This window comes from Rhea americana, unplaced genomic scaffold, assembly GCF_003343005.1.
Source record: "Rhea americana isolate MKP2758 unplaced genomic scaffold, rheAme1 scaffold_104, whole genome shotgun sequence".
Taxonomy (NCBI): domain Eukaryota; kingdom Metazoa; phylum Chordata; class Aves; order Rheiformes; family Rheidae; genus Rhea; species Rhea americana.
Genome location: NW_028185084.1, coordinates 3,239,946 through 3,256,827, shown reverse-complemented (window position 1 = coordinate 3,256,827; position 16,882 = coordinate 3,239,946). Strand labels below are relative to the sequence as shown.

Sequence of the window (16,882 nt, the reverse complement as noted above, 5' to 3'; positions counted from 1 at the left end):
AAACAGTATGTGGAAGAGCAGCATCAAGCACAGATCCCACCAGTGAATCGCAAAAAGAATCAGAAATTTGAGGAAGGAGGCAGCAGCGCTGAGGACAGACCATTCCTCTCATTAAAAACCCTGCTCCGGGTACCAGTTTGAGCCCCGCCAGCCTTGCACAGCAGAGCAGGGATGTGGCCAGGTGAATCTCTGCAGGCGCAAACAAGCTGCTTCTACCCTGAACTCTTYTAGATAGGAAGTCTCATAACTGATTTGAGCTTTGGAAGATCTCCATGCTCATGGCAAACGGAGGTTTCAAAATTGACAAACCTTGCACCAAGGCATCTGTTGCCACGGCTGGCCTGTTCCAACGTGAGTCTAAGTTGTGACTCCAGTCTGGAGGGAGAGGTGTTCACCTTCCCTGACACTTTCTCTGTCACACTACTTTCAAGGTCTCTCCCTTTCCCAAGAGCCTCCGAGTAATGTGCTCGCCTCATTTTGTCATGATTTTGAAGGCATACAAATTCCTCTGGCTGAATAATTCAACTTTCTTGCAAAATAGCTGTCTCCTGGGTGGCAATATGGAGGGATAACAGACACTTTGAGCCATATCCCCCAGTGTGTCCTCATAAGTCATGCCCAGTGGGAGCAGGTGTTAAGCCTACAAACACCTTGATCCGTGTGCACGCATGAAACAGCTTCAGCTTCGAGGATTCAAGGCCACACCATCACTGGCACAGCTGTGAAGAGGACATTTTTGGAAGACTCAGGGTCCCGTCCTCATCTCGGAGCACTTCAGAGAGCAGGAGTGTTCCCATCTCTCACCGAGTCTCCACCATCTCCAGTCTGGGACAGCACTGCAAAGGCTAGACCGTCTGCTCAGCTAGGTACCACCAGCCTCCATCTTTCAGTCTGTCTTTTTGTTTCTATCCTACTCTCTGAAAGTCTACTAAATTGGAAACTCCTTAGGACAATACAAGTGCCAAACGTACTGAGGACTAAACAGGATCTCATCACTGCTCTCAGAAATCCCAAATCAGATCCCAAATAATGAGATTAAAATAACACTATGATTCTGAAGCTGAAGTGATATCTCTCAGGGCATTTCTTCCTTCCCCCCCCCCCCCGAACCACTGGTCGTATTTGTTGCATATCTTGAATCTTTTTTTCTAGAAGGCTAGAATATAGAAAATGAAATAATAAAATAAAATAATAAAACAGAGATCATTTGTAATCACATATATCCCAAAACTAAAATGCTTAAAGGAATGGCAAAACAAACAAACAAACAAAAAAAACCCTCACAGTAACAAAAAGTGATACTCAGAAAGAACAATTTTGGAAGGTGCCTCCCTCAGAAGGAACTATTAACTGTTCAGTAAAATGATTGCTCATCCTTTTCTAGCCCCTTTGATCTTCAGACTCACCAATGTGACTCAGTTCTTCAACCCAGTTAAAAAAAAATCAAATATAACAGCCTATGCTTTGCAATGAAAAGGTGATGAGATCAGCATAGGTAGGCATCTGCCCAAGAAATTAAGTCCATCAGTCCYGAGCATTTTTTTTGCCCCTTCATTTTCATCCAGCTCTAGCACAAAGCAATCAGTGACTGTTCATCCATTTCTCTTTCCCTCTCTCCACTCCTCTATGGCCTTCTGCCTTTCTTTGATACCAATGAAATATGGACAGTTGTTAAGAGACATCAAATAGCAGCAGATACTCTGAGGCAGAGTCTATTAACTATTTATCAAAGTAAATCCCCCCTAAAATTATATACAAGGGGTCTATTATTATTGATCTTGGCCATTATCCACAAAGTATTTTAATCACTGTTGAATCTAATTAACTGAACTTTAATCTACTGTAGCACGATACATGATGTTACCAGCTAAACCACTTTTAGGCTCAGCTGTGCTTACTGCAGTATGCTAAACCCTATAGCTATCACAGGCTGTAAATGTTCTACATCACATTCCTTTTTCTGACTTGAAAACACAGCCTAGTTCCTGCTAGTGTTGTCGCATCTAGGAGAGTCTTGCACAAGACAGTGTAGCTTGAACTTTTTGATCATGTTTGCTCCCAATAAGGCAGGTATCTTCCTGCTGGGGTAGTGGTACCATGGTATGGTTACAATGCTGCATTTGGATACCAGAGAACGTGCAATGCAAACCCGGAACACCAATGTGCAGCCTAGTCCCGCTAATTATAAAGTCCAGATTAGTCCAGTCTAATAAAATTCTGCCTTTAATAAAAGGCAGTTAAAAATAGAGACCTGCTCTTTAAATAGCCAGCAGAGTCCTGTGCCCTAATTCTCACTAATACCATCATAATCTCTCTTCTAGGGATACACAGGATGTTCACAGTTGCAAAGTCTGGCAATGCCACTCCAGCCACAGCGGCATCCACCTCCACATCACCAGCATCCCTGCAAGGTGGCTGGGCCATTCATCAGGAACGTGTTTCACTGAAGAGGAGGCAGKAACGTGCTTTGGTGTGACCTGTGGATTTTCAGCTTTACTGCCAGAATTAGGTCACCAGCAAAGAGAGACGAGATTTTCCAAACTCACCAGCTATTCTCGATTATTCTGTTCAGAGGTTTCCTGGCTAAGCCCCATCCCTTTGGACTGGAACGAGCAGGTATTTCAGCTTTCTGCGAGGTTTCTGCAGTCAGGCGCWGAGTAGCGGAGATACCCTCCCCCCAAATCCTTCCCTGCCTCCAAAACGGTCAGGCACAGGGAAAGGCTCACCAGTTTGAACCTCTAACACCGAGTCCTAGGAGCCTTGCTCAGGGAGCAAGGGCAAGTGTAGTGCACACCAGAATACAGCCAAATTATCAGTGATCTGGAGAGACCCTTAGAAGCCAGCTGCCTGCACTGACACTGGAAGAGTCAGGCTGTGTGCTTCCCACCAGGCCAGTGGAAAGCAGCATCCCGTTCTACCCCCAATTTGTCCATCAGTGAAAAAGTAAAGAATGCCACCAACCTGCTATTTGGGATAACATATTTCCTGTTTTAAAAACACTGAGCAAGGAATATGGCAGTACCAAGAGCACATTATGATCTGGTAGTTACTTTCATCATTAACAGAGAAAGGTAAAAATCAGACTATATAAAATTGTTTAAATTACACAGATATGCCACTGCTTAAAAAAGAAAAAAAAAGTATTTTTACTTCTTTTTAGTGTTCATTAAGATAGGATTGAAGATTTCCATCTTACATTTGTTTTTTAATTATATTGCAGTTTCCTAACCTCCTGGAAGAAAATCGTAATTCCTGATGAAAAGATATTCAAATACTGTGACAATCTGGAATACTTGTTTACACAAAAACTTTGGTATCAGAAGGAAAGCATGTGCTCTTTATTCAACACCACTTCATGCTGTCAGAAATATTTGAAGAGTCATCAAATATCTACTGTAGCTTTCAGGTATACAGGGCATGCATCTGGAACAGAGAGCAATGCACCTAATTTATCCTTGCAAAATTATTTTACATTTAACCTCAGACTTCCCAGGAAAAATGAATTACTTTATCAAATGTGTGAGTCAGTCCCCCCACCCCCGCTGCAACTAAAAAGGAAAAACAAAGAGATCCTCGAACTGTCTTCCCTGTAGGGATTTCTGCACACAAACAACAGTAATGCTGTATTTCAGAGTCAGTGAGTTAGCTAACAGTAAGTGTTAAGCATTTTTAATTTGAGTTAACTACGCTACGCAGCAGAAGAACATGAACAGAGAAGTGCAACTCCCAGCTTAGGATAGGAGATGAGTCTCCCATCCTAATCTCACACACACTGAGATAAGTCCCTCCGAAAAGAGGTATCAGGGAGTACAAAAATGCACCTTTCTTCTGCTTAACGGSTATGATGTGCTAATTTAAAGTTATTGTATATTGATACAATTTGTCCRCAAAGAAGCAGGGCTATCACCTAGAAAATTAAAACAATGTAAACTTTAGGAGGCAAAATAAGACCCTATTTTACCCTTTCCCTTTAACTTCTTTTAATACTTCCCCTGCATTTTCTCACTCTTCCCAGGGCATGCATAAAGGCAGGAGACATAAGATTGCTCAAATCCCCAAATAGGGAACACAAACAAAGCTGGCCACATGGGAATAGTTTCCTTGAGCAAGAAACAAAACAAAATGTATCCATAAATGAAAACTGCTCAACTTTTCAGCTCAGCTATGAAATTTCCAAATTCTTCCAATAGGCCCCCAAAAATCTTTCTGTTAAGTACAGGACAGGACATTCCTCCTAGTGAACTCTTGATCAGCTGGAGAAGATCATGAGGACCCTGCGTTGGTTAGCAATGTTGAAGATGGATATGATTCTCACTCCCCAAAACAGCCATAGTTGAGTAAACTAACATTTGTGGGAGAATTAGCTGCCTTATACTTGCTCACTCTCTATTCTCCAAGCAAGAAAAGGGCTTGGATCCCACCTGCAAACACCACTGAGAGATTCACAGTTTGTTTGGAGCATGAAGAGAGCAGCTGAAACACCCAGTCCTCATGCTGGTTTCCATTTGCTCAACTATCAACTATTGGGACAGTATTAAAACTGGAAAACAACTACGTGAGTTTTCAGAAGTATCTGCAATGACACTGCATTATGACCACAGTCACTTCCTTCCCTTCCCTTTTATTTTGTAGTACTTGTGTCCTTAACAGGACCTTCCAAATATAGGCAAGATGAGTTGTATTTTATAGTTGCACATTTTCTTTATCAAAGCTCATTGCCCCATCTTGGGATCACTCCTTGGTTGTTTCAGAAATCCTCAATGTTTAAAAAGCCAGCCAAACGGTAACAGCCTCAAAGCTAAACAGAGCCAGCTTYTCAACTTGCTTGCTCCACAAGTGGGAAAGGGTCACACAGCAGGCAAGGTCCTTAAGTGACAGTCAGGAGACCTGTCTGTAGAGAGCTGGCATGACCTCAGGTAATCCCTTGAACTGAAGCACGCACTGCTCATCCACAGAATGGATCTAATCCTAATTCCTTCACAGAGTACTGAAAAGCTAAATCCACTCTTGTTTTTCAGGTGCTCATGTAGTTCAGCAATGACACTTGTATGTGAAGTGCTTAGACAGGAGGAAACTTTGGAAAGTTAATCCATTCAGCTTTCACAGCTAGTTGATAATACACAGAATACAAGATAACCATGTTTTTCAAAACAGATCAGTAACTCTTCACTCTTTCCCATATATATGCAGCAAAAAGTTTCTTCATCATCTGAGGACTCTATTGAAGCTGTCCTTGAAATGGAATTTCAGCAAAGTTCACAGGAGTTTTGCCTGAACGACCTTAAGATGAAGGCAGTAATGCTGACTTTGCAATCATCTCACCATAAAAAATTTTATTTCTCTGTAACATTTAGTTTCTGTTGTGCCACTGTTAATCTCACATGTCCTAAAGATTCAAGCCCCACTAAAAAAATAAGTAGCTCAGACACCACATGATTAAAAAAGTAAATGCAAACACCTACATGAGGTGTTTCCCTTCCTTTAAAAAATTTTTTTTTAAAAGGTTACATTGAATCAAACATTAGTTTTATGTGGGGGATAGAAAATGCTTGATTCCAGGTGCTGAGATCTGCAAGTCACAGAGTATCACTAGAATTGCAACAGAGATTACAAGAGCTGCCAAGACTAATCATATTTTCACTTTAGATACAGAACAGTTTTAACAAATGCTCCTTTACAAAAAAAAAACCCCAAATAAAAAAAAAAAAAAAAAAAAAAAAAAAAAAAAAAAAGTCTTTAAAGAAACCCATTTTGCTTTAAGAAACCCCAGTTCGCTTTCCCTGCCTGGCTCAAGAGAGTTGCAAGGCAGCACTGTCTGCACAGACCTTAGAGCCAGCTTGAAGGGCTTATGGACAACACCCTTCCACTTGGGCTACTGCTAACCATTCAGAAGTGTGCTCAACCCACAGCATAAGCCCCCTTCTCCTCATGCTCTTTTCCCATTGCATGTATTTTTCTCAGAGATCACTGGGGGGGGGGGGGAATCAAGTAAACYCCAAGTTACACTCATGTCTCCAGAGGGCCTTTGCATGTTCTGCAGAAGTATGCCACAACAGACACAAGATTTCCCTTCTCCTCCCCCTCTGCAATYCCTGCATCCCCATATGTGCTTTTTTCCAGTGAACATCAAGCCTGTAAGCTGCTTTTCCAAGCCAAGAAAAGTTTACAAGAGGTCACCCCACAGAGAACAGTCTCTACGCATTTCCTAAAAGGGTCRTATTACATAGAACATCCACCAGAAACAAAGTGTTCTCACACAGTTTCCCACTTCCTTTGGCATCGAAAGCTGCTATCCTGGGTAGGTAAAGTGACGAACATACATACTGGGAAAAAGGAAGAGGAATACTTTTTCCTAGCCTGCTATCTCGAACAGAATTCCCAGGAGTACTTTCAGGTCTAACAGATTTATTCCTCTTCCAAAAGCTGGTTACTATATTCAGCGATTAAGACTCCTCTTCAAACACACAGAAGCACTCACTTTCGGTTGGCTTTGCTGTTCTCCTAGAGCAATGCTGCAATCATTTTTTTCCGAGTTAGACATTAGGAAAAACTTTCTAGTGGTAATGACAGTTAATCAGTGCAATGAGTTGTGCTGCGTTCCTAGGCAATTTGGCTGTCAGAGGTTTTTAAGACCACGTTAGACAAGCATCTGTCAGGAATGGCCCCAGGGCAAGAAGATGGACCAAATGAACTCTGCAGGTTCCTCGACTGCTCCATGGAACACTGCATAAATCTGAACACTGCAGCTTCTTGCTCTCTTTTAGCTATAGGGCCCAAGAAGGCTGTAGACACAGTGTGCTGAGTCTCTGGAAAGTGAAAGGGACTTCTGCAGCTCTCATCCATGATGCTGCCGACAAAGCATAAGATCTGCTCTGGAATGGAAGCTGTAGCTACTGTGTGCAGCTGGAAAAATGACAGTGATGCCACATGCATGAGAGCAGAGAGGCAAAGGAAAGGACGGTCAGCAGGCCTCTGCAACACACAGTTTCCACTAAGGAACGAGACAATTCCCTGCCCCACAGGTTGGCAAGGAAAGGACAGGAGCAAAGTGAACAACAAGAGGGTCTGCAAACATTGAGATAGTGCCATGGTTTATAATTTCCCAGATGGGATATTGAAAACTGATCGAAATTCTTCTTTGACTAAAGAGGAACTTGTGCACTAGAGCAGGTAGCATGAGACCTGCGAGAGGGAGGGAGCAATCGCACCAAAACGTCGATCAGCAGAAGGGAATGAGCATCCCAAGCTTCGTGGGAAACTGGAGGAAGCAGTCAGACCTCAAGGAYACAAGCCTCTCGCAGTCTCAGTTGCTGTGTTGCCCTCACTCTTCCTCTCCTAGAACAATTCTCATCTCAAAGGGGAGCATGCCCCCAAGAGTGGCAGAAACCAGCTACACCCCAGACATCCCAGCTAGCCTCCTGCATACAAGTCCACAGCTACAAATATGGAAAAGAGCAGCCAGCTCTGAGGAGTGCTGGGATCCAATCTATGAGAAAMATTAGATACACTAGGAAACAAACAGAGCTCAGAGGGAAAAAAAACAAGCTGTATGCACAGTTGAGGCTCTGTCTTTTCCCTGTTAAAAAGAGATGGGCACAGAGATTTTAACTGCAAGCTCTTTGTATGTGCTTGCATGTAACTGTGTGCGTTTGTGCAAGTGTGAGCACTCTCTCTACATTCAGCCTGTTGACATTACTGAAGTGTAGCTAATAAGTGATATTTTCTGAGCTTTATGGAAGATTGCCAAAAAAAAAAAAAAGAAGAAGAAGAAGAAGAAATCTGATAGGGCAATGCAGAACTCAACCTGCCCCAGGGAACAAGGCCAAATAAGTGGAATGAAGGACATGGAGATACAAAGCAACCTTTTTTTGACCTCCAATCTCTATGACAAACCTGCTACTGTACACTCTCTTTTCAGACTAATTCATTTGAAGAATTTCACCGAGTTTCCACGCAGAGCAGTCCTCCCCATCAAAGGGCTGGCTGTYGGCCGTGTTCAATTACAGTGAACTACACCAAGTGTTCAACAGGTTGGGTCTTTAAGTAGCAACAGAAAGTCCCTCCCAGGAGGAGATGGTGCAGAACATATCACTCAGGACTTCCTCAAGCTCCAGGATCTTCCTCCCAGAATTTCCTCCCACATAATCTAGCTCGGATGGGAAGGAAGAGAGAATACACTGCAGCAGCACATGGGAATCCTGGCAGCTCTCTGTTGTCAGGTTCTGACAGACACGCGTGGCTCCCCAGAGTCCTCTTCTAGGCTGGAGGTAGCCATAGTGTGCCCAGCAGGGGYGATCTGCTGCTGAACCCTCCTGTAACGTCCCTTTGCTCTTCTCTGCTGTGCACTGGAAGACCCATCCATAGGCAAATAAGCAGCATCAACTTTTTTTTCCTTCCCACATGCCCCTTTTGGTCAGCATGTGCTTCTGCCAGCCTTCACCCCTTAGAAGGGTGCCCACTCATTTGTATTAAGAGTGCTTTTTATCAAATGTTTTTTCCCTTGCACTGTATCATTCGGACAGTAAGCAATTTGGGGCAGCAGCCCTGGGCACTGCTCTCTGAATGACCAGGCACAACTACAGCACTATAAAGACAAACAGGGGGAAGCATCAAGTGCCCAAATGATTTAGGAACAAGTGTTCATTCGAGAGTCATTAAGATCTGTTCTTCCAAATGATTTGGACGTTTTTAGATACTCATTCCACCCTACCTCAGCAATCAGCCAACTCAGAGATAGCAGGCGCCACTTGACTTTGTGAGCGTGACTAAGTTTAGTGCAACTGTTTACTGCCTACCGTGATAAAAACCATACCCTTATCATATGAAGCGTTATCACCTTGGACCACGCGTGCACCCACTCATAGCATTCACAGAGCCCATTTCTAGGAAAGCAAAGCTACATTTTGAGCTCATGTCCTGTTTCCAGTGGAGTTTTCAGTATGCAAGCTTTTTGTACTGWTTTCTGTTATGTCTCCACCTTTCTCTCAGCCTCTCTTGAGCAGACTCCCTTGCACAGGCAGTTACCAGATCACTATGCAATGGCTGCACCTCCTTTTCGCCCTCACCCTCTGTGAACCTGGGAGCTGAAYATGCTAATCTGCAGAATCTCCCATTCACAACCGTGCAAAGTTAAGATCAAAAGGCATCCATACTTTTCAGAAGTTTTCCATTTTTTCCCTAAATAAGTCAGGCTATTTTATGAAAGCTCTATCAAAGGGAAATAATTATCAGAGAAAAGGGATAGAAAACTCTTACCATACAGCTAAGGAGAAGTAATGTGCAGGTAGTAGCATACACATAAAGAATACCCTCAAAAGACAGCTATTAATTTTTTTAATGAAGTATCCAGCAGGAGACCTAACTCATTCCATCGCACTGGGATCCAGGGATTCTTAAGCTCTCCTTCAGACTCAGACAAATTCAAAATCTTGATATGAGATTCACTCTAATATCTGGCAGACAGAAGCACCACCTTTAAAAAGGGGATACTCCCAATTTTGTAAAGGTACAGTGAAGATTTACCAATGACTAAAGACAGAGTGCTAGATAGAGATGACCTGTATTTCTACACAAATTCAAACTGCCAAGACACACAGAAAGTGAGTCAGGCAGCTGATACCATTGGGTTTTCCTGTCACTGTGTACCGCCATGCTCCTGGCTTAGCCCTGCCCGGCTTGGCCCTGCCTGTGTTATCAGATGTTTTCATGGGAGGAGAATTCCTGAGCCTTGGTTGCACATTGCCCATTTAATTGTTTTATAGTTGTCACATGTCCYGTTTGGGAGGAAACCTGTCAGTGCTAACTTGTTCCCACAGGCTCATGGATCAGCACTGGATCCATGCATTTGTGCTCCCCACCTGTTGAAGGAGGGTCGGACAGCTCTTCACTCCCTCCTCAGAGTATCATAAAGGTTCTCAAAGCTATGATATTTTGGTAAGAACGGGCCACATTCACAAAGGAGAATAAGAACACTACCTGCTTATATTTCCTGTTCCACACTGAGTTTTCTTTTCGTCATCACAAGGCTGCATGGACCATGTTGCTATAGTAGCCTCAACAAGTGTACCAGATACAGATATAGATCAGCACATGCAAACAGCTGCAGGCAACTCCAGCTTCTGCCCCAAGAGTACAAAGTCCTAAAACTTGCAGTTAACAGATAATCTGTCTCAGAAATCATATTCCTATTACCTCATCTTCTTTGAGGCAGAAACTCTCCAAGTGACTTTTAGCTAGTACTGCTCTCAGGCCCACGAGTAATGTTAGTCACTTGAACAAGGCAAGTTGTTGCATCAGAATTTCTGGCTCTCAGCATTTCAACAAACACCCCAGGAAAAAATAAGAAAGAGGGAGAAAAAAAGAAAAGAAAAAAGAAAGAAAAGACCTGCAGAGTCTCCAGGGAGGCATTTTGGAGAGATAGGAGAAGTACAGCGAAAGCTGAGCTGTGAAAGCAGAATGCTTGACTTCCTACCTGATATCAGTTTTCCCCTTCCCAACCCTAGTGATTACAGGGTGGATTTGCCCAGACTTTATTTTTTCAGGACACCCATAAACATATAGTAAAGGAAAGGGGTAAACCTAAAAGAAAACTGTGGCAACACATCCAAACAGAAATTTGAAGATGCAAGTTTGGGAAGAGACCCAAGAACGAAAGTTGGCAATGGTCACTTCAAATTAGATACCACCTAAATACAGGTGACTGCTTTCGTAATACATGCACAGTAGTTACCACACCATCTCCTAGCTCCCTTACAGCAGCAAATAACCAGTAAGGCACCACTTGATACCAGTTCTATTCACTACTCTGGAAATTTTAAGTATAGGACTTCAAATATGAGAATTCAGCCAGCAAGTTGGGAGTCCTAGCTCTACAGCAGGTTTCTTTCCAACATGCGGGTAACCTCTAATGTCTCCCTTCTGGGAGGCAAAAGGAAGAAGAACAGATTCTCATGGCAAGCCCAAGTAGACAGTGTTGACACCTGTTTCTATATCATGGGAGGAAAATACATCAGTGAGTATGTCTAAAATGTTGTGCAATATTGCTCAAACAAAACCACTTCGCTTTGAGACAAATTATCCAAAGTAACAGTATTGTTCCTTTTTTTTTTTTCCTTCTCCCATTGCTACTGGATTCATAGGGGAGGTGGGGAGATCTGGCAGAAGAAAGGAAAGAAGGTACTTATTAACCCAAAACTAGAAATTCCAGTATGAGCAGTGCTGATGGACTWCCAACAAAATGAAGATCATTTTGTTTCCTTCAGAATTTGGCATGGAAACTAACCATCCCCTTTGAGCTGCTTCACTCAGAGTTCAAAATGTTCTGTTGTAGCCAATATGAAACAAAGTCTTCACTGATTTTAGATTGTGCAGAAGTGGCATTTTGATTCACTTACAAGGGCACATATCTCATGAACAAGTGCAGTGGTCAGCCAAAGAGACCTCATCCGCATTTTACAACATCGGACTGGTGAGTTCCCAGAGCAACATGAAGAAATAACTGCAATAAAACTGAACATGCACAAAATCAGTATCTCTCTGATAGCTTTACTCCACAAATTATGCTAAATCAATCCCAAGATATAGCCCCACAGACTTCACCCTTCACATTAAGCAGGAGGGGGCAGAGCAGCATAGTCGTTACCTCGGTCTCACCCCCAAACTATCATGTTTCAGGCACTTGTTTCAACATTGCTAAAAAATGTTGGTCCCAGCTGTAAATGGTCATATTTGTCATCCAAGCTCCAGAGTCCAAGACAGTTATCTACCTCCAGCTCCTGCTCCGTGTCGGCCACTGAGACAGGAGGATTTAACCACAGCTCCCAAAAGGAGCATGTTGAATCAGGGCACGCTCTGACCTTTGGATGTGTCAAAGGAAGATGCATGCTCAGCCGTATTGGCCATGGTTTGGCTGCCGCAGGGAACTCCACAGCTTCCGAGTTTTATTAATGAGGAAAACAATACATACTGTCAACATCTGCAACACGAAGTTAACATGAAAACAAAGCTGACTCTAGAGAACAAATGAAATTTAGATAGGATGGTTTCTTGGCTTAATTTCTTGTTCCAGCTTTCCTGATAAACAATACTAAACTTACCACCACAACGATCAGTTGGTTCAAGGCAAATACTGATCAGGTTGCCTTGGCAAGTATATATACCACAACAAAAACAGAATCATCTGTGTTTATTCAGGGCAGTGGGGATTTACTACACTTTCCCTTCCCTCTATCTTTCCAGCCTCGACAGCATGTCTGCACCGCTTAATACCAGAACTATTTAAACGCACTGTGGTCTGTAGCTCGGTGCCTTCCCCTCCTTCTCCTGCATTTTGCTAATACAGACACCCGCAAGCTCCTGTTCTAGCGAAACAGAACTGCATTACGTAATTGCTGCAGAGACTGAGAAAGCCACGTGTTCCAGTGGGTACCGAGCCAGGTCAGGGCTTTCTCCTAAATGTTCAGCAAGGCTTCTCCTTTCTCTCTCCTGCTACCTTAAATACACAGCTTAGCATAACAGTCAGCTCTGAAGAAGGGAACATTTTGGAGAAACACTCTGCCATTAAMTGAGCCTCTCCTGTTACAGGAAGAAAGTACAGGGAATCACACAAGATACAGGAGATCCTGACAGGGGTCAGGACCACAGTACTGCTACMTGTTCTTCTTCTTCACTGTTTTTGATCAACTCAGAAGACATTGAAGAGAAAGGATCTTATACCACTTTACTCTATGCTTTTGCCTTAAACATAATTCTTCCAGCCATTTGGTGTAGAATTAGTTTTGTCCTTCTTAAAATTTGTTTTGCCCCCTCCCCCCCTTTTAAACTAGGTATTTTTTGGAAAGCTACAAAACTAGTGAGATTTTTCAGATAATTTTGATTTCAGTACTTCCCCCCAAGGCTTCTTCCCTGTCCTCAAATCTGTCTGTTGTTTAAGCGGCACTACTGTTATCAGAAGGAAAGCCTGCCCTAATAACTCATTCGTTACCCAATTACTTTGCTTCATTTTCCTTCTTTTTGCTGTATTACAGTCCCAAGAGTAATCCACTCACACACAGTCTTGTAAGATAAATCAAAACTAAAAAAACACCAGCACCACACTGCTGGGGAGACTTCTTTATACACTAAAAAACCTAAACAAACAAACCAAAAGACCCTCCTAAGCAACAAACAGGTGATTTTCCTACCTGATTATCTCTGACCACTATTATTTTTTATAYTGCTTTAGTACTTAAACAACATCTCTCATCTAAAGGCTTTCTAGTGTACACATACCTAGCTTGCACCCACTGCAGCTCTGCAATCTAACAGTCATCATCAAAAACAAACGATCAGTCTAGGATATAAAGAAACAGAAATATTATGAAAACCTAATCAATAACTTTATAAATATCTTTCTTGCTCTGTCAGGGGATATAACCTTTCTGACAGACAATAACGCCACGTTGGTCTACCAAAATTGCCACTTCACAAACGAGCAGGAAAGTCATCTCAATGCTGTGTACGTGCTTTTACTACCACACTGACCACATCCTTCCAAAAGCAGCCAGCATCTGGTTCACAAAGACAGTTAATGCTGCTACCTTTAAACACTCCACTGTGCATAAAACTACATGTCCACACGCATATATGTGCACAATTTCACCTAAGCCTGAACTTTTCAGTATTTTTGAGAAAACGTTTTTCTATTGGAGTTCACTTTTAGTCACTTGCTCTATAGCGTTTTCTTTCAGACAAATGATGGGTTCTTGCTTAAGAACTACATTTTTTTGCTTGGCATATTAAAGAACTAAAAATTATTGCATTAGTTATGTCTTACAGCTTATCAGAAGCAGAAAACTGGTTTCATGTTTAAATGCAAGCTATGACTCATCCTGGGCAGCAGAGATAAACTGAAACACACACTCATCAAGCAGCAAACACAAACAATTTTCCAACATGCAGATTAATCACAGATAATAACTATAAATTAACTTTAATCTTTTATAAATCAAACAAAGCCACTTCTATAAATGTCACGGCAATCTCTTCGGATAAGAAACCAAAACAAAGCAGAAAGAGAAGTCACTTTAATATTACAGTTGTTATTAGGTAACAAATCAAGCATTTCTTTACCAGAATCATTGTTTATGAAATATTTCAAGACTAAGAAATGGACTGGAGCTTACAATGTTGCTTTAATTTATTTTTATRTATTTTTAGCTGCTTTTGGACATCAAACAGGTACGGGATTCCTAATCTTAATGCATACAAACATAATTGAGTCCAAGTTAAATTGCATATTCAAAAGGAAGGAGAAGAACATTTTCTACTGTTCCCTTGTTATTGCTCGAAGCAGCTCTGTGTAATTGCTGAATGAGTTAAAATTTAACTGAACATAAGACGACTGCTGCTGGCATACAGAAGGAGAAAAAAAAAAGAGTCAGAGATCTAATAGTGGACAATTTTGAAAATTATAGTGTGTGTTAATAATGGAGATAACAGTGAGATTCAAAAGGAATAATCTCAAAGAATAGGGAAAAATGAGCACCTGCCAGCAACAAAGCCATTAGTATCAGGGCTTTTATCTTTGCCACAGTCAAGTCTGGAGACACTGACAAACTTAACGACACAGCAAATAAAATACAGTGAAAATCTGACCGGGAAGCAATCCTATTCACTCAGAAAACACTAGTACTGAGTTTGAAAATAAATACTTCTAGTATGAAACTCACTGTCTGATTACGKGTAATAAGCACCGCAAACCCAGCAGAGCCACTGCAGGGTCCATCTAGGTCTGCAGATACTGCGGCCTGATCAGCCACGCACATCGGCACTAGCGGACCGGCAATGCCCAAACAAGAAGCCGAAGGCTCCTGACCAAAGATCCCAGACACAGAAGTTTCTTCTGTGCAGACTACCCAGGGTGATCAAACGCGAGCCTTTCCCAGAAAGACGAAAACCAAGGGCTTGTAAAACCATGTCTGAGGCACAGACCTGGAACAGTGACTTGGGAATGGGAAGCCTTCTAGGAAAGCCCTTGCTGAGAAGGCTGATGGTTAGACGTCTTCAATCGGGAGCAGATGGGGACTGGGGAGTGCAACTAAGGTGGAAGAAGAGGAAAACAAAGATGGTATTACACCAACGGGGAACAAGATGATAAATTCTGTAGCTGAGCAATGGAGCTAAATGTCTTGTCCACATTCAGAAAAAAAGGTTGCGTAAGCTGAAGTTAACAACACTGCTCTCACTAGTAACATACAACAAAGATACCCCCACCCCAGGCAGTATTACTGTCCTCAGTTAAAGACAGGAAACCGAAGCAAAAACTACCTCAGCTCATACACACAGCAGGTATCAGGCAGATCCTAACCCATTCCTACCCACCAATCCTACTGCCTTTAGCCGGATTGTAACTGCGTAACGCTGGCCGCTCAGGTCTCAGCCACAGACAGCCTAAAACTTCCCRCCTGCCCCCAAGGCTGAGGGTGGAAAAAGGTGGTCAGCGGCATGCAGGTTTGGCCAGTGTGATAGGACCACGGTGGAAAAGGGAAAGACAGGGACAGCAGGGACAGCTCTGCTCTGAAGCTGCACTGAGGGCAAGCAGCGTTTGCAGTAACAATTAGATATGCAAATAAGCACATTGAAAATTAGCAACGGTCTACTGTTGTCATGGAGAAAAAAAAAAAAAAAAAAACACCCTCAGTTCTGGGTCAGACCCAAGCACTGCATTATTCTTTCTGTCATTGGTAAATAAGGCTGCAGAGAGCACTGAAAAACCAAGGGGCCAGCACTTCTCAACACAGCTAGGCCTGGAACTGGGAAAGGTYGAGGCTCAGTGGGGCAAGAGAGAAACAGAACTCAAATGAAAAGCCTTCCTGYGTCACTCCAGAGAGACAGGACCATGGCAGCTCTGCAGACCCTTACAGCTACCAGGAGACACAGGTATAGTCATGAAGAACCCACGAATGCAATGCAAAGGCAAAGCTGCTTCCCAATATAAAGGGCRCAGATGTGGGGTAAACAGAGGGCAACATGCCCCATGAGGTACCCAGCTCCGTCTCCCTTGAAGCTACATGGGAAGGCCTTGTCTGAAAGGAGATCCACACTTCCCGGAAGCCTTTGTGAATCCTTGGCCACCATTACAGAGCGCTCGTGCCCTGCTAAATGATGGCTGCTAAGAGGCAAGAGGGGGCAATCAACCTATCCAGACTCAGTTTGCTCATCCTGGGGGTTTCTTCCTAGAGCAGCTGCACCCACAGACACAGACACAAAACCCAAACCAAAAATGGCACAGAAAAACCAAGRTAAATTTATAAGGGAAACCCTTACACAACCTTAGCTATAGCCATAGCATCCTGAATGGAAGGCTATAATCTGATCTGTGTGTGAACGAGCTCCCCTTGTCTCAATGGTATTTATCTTACCTCAACTCCTGTTACAAAAGGGTGGAGTCACATAGCAGCGCTAGCCAAGTAACAAAACTGCAAGGCTTGCTAAAACTCCATCCAGACTGAAGGATAGAYAGGCTCAACCCTAGAACAGGTTAGAAGAGAAACTCTTCATGGGAGTGCTGTCAGCCAGACGTCAGAGCCCTCACACAATGGTATTTTCTTCTGCACCRCAGAGATTATTACAGTCCTGCAAACGGGTGGGAGGGAGAGGGTGGGGAGCACAGGGCTCTGCCCTCCAGTTCATGGTAGCAGGTACTAAGGGCCCAAGAAACCYGATCCCGTAGCAACCTCATGTATGGGAAGTGCCCCAATCAGATTTCACTATGTCAGGAGAAGAACAGCGTTTACTCTGCATACAGATTAGTCCCAAAACTGGGTCACTTCTTGCCTTTTCAGAGAGACAGAGAGAAAGAGAGAGAGAAGGAGGAAAAAAAAAATAAGGCTTCTTTTTCAGA

General features: G+C 42.9%; 1 long non-coding RNA gene across 4 annotated transcripts in view; it reads right to left on the bottom strand.

Annotated features, from left to right (window-relative positions):
- LOC146601364 (uncharacterized) overlaps nucleotides 1–16,882 on the bottom strand; it is a 36,844-nt gene that overhangs the window by 2,427 nt on the left and 17,535 nt on the right. Inside the window, exon 4 of one of the 4 annotated variants that reach the window (XR_014896167.1) lies at nucleotides 3,822–3,900. The exons of 1 other annotated variant lie outside the window; for it this stretch is intronic. This is a non-coding gene — a long non-coding RNA (uncharacterized LOC146601364). Of the gene's footprint in view, nucleotides 1–3,821; nucleotides 3,901–14,965; nucleotides 15,077–16,524; nucleotides 16,816–16,882 lie in introns of those variants that run through there. 2 more of the 4 variants (XR_014896166.1, XR_014896172.1) reach the window with 2 other exon arrangements.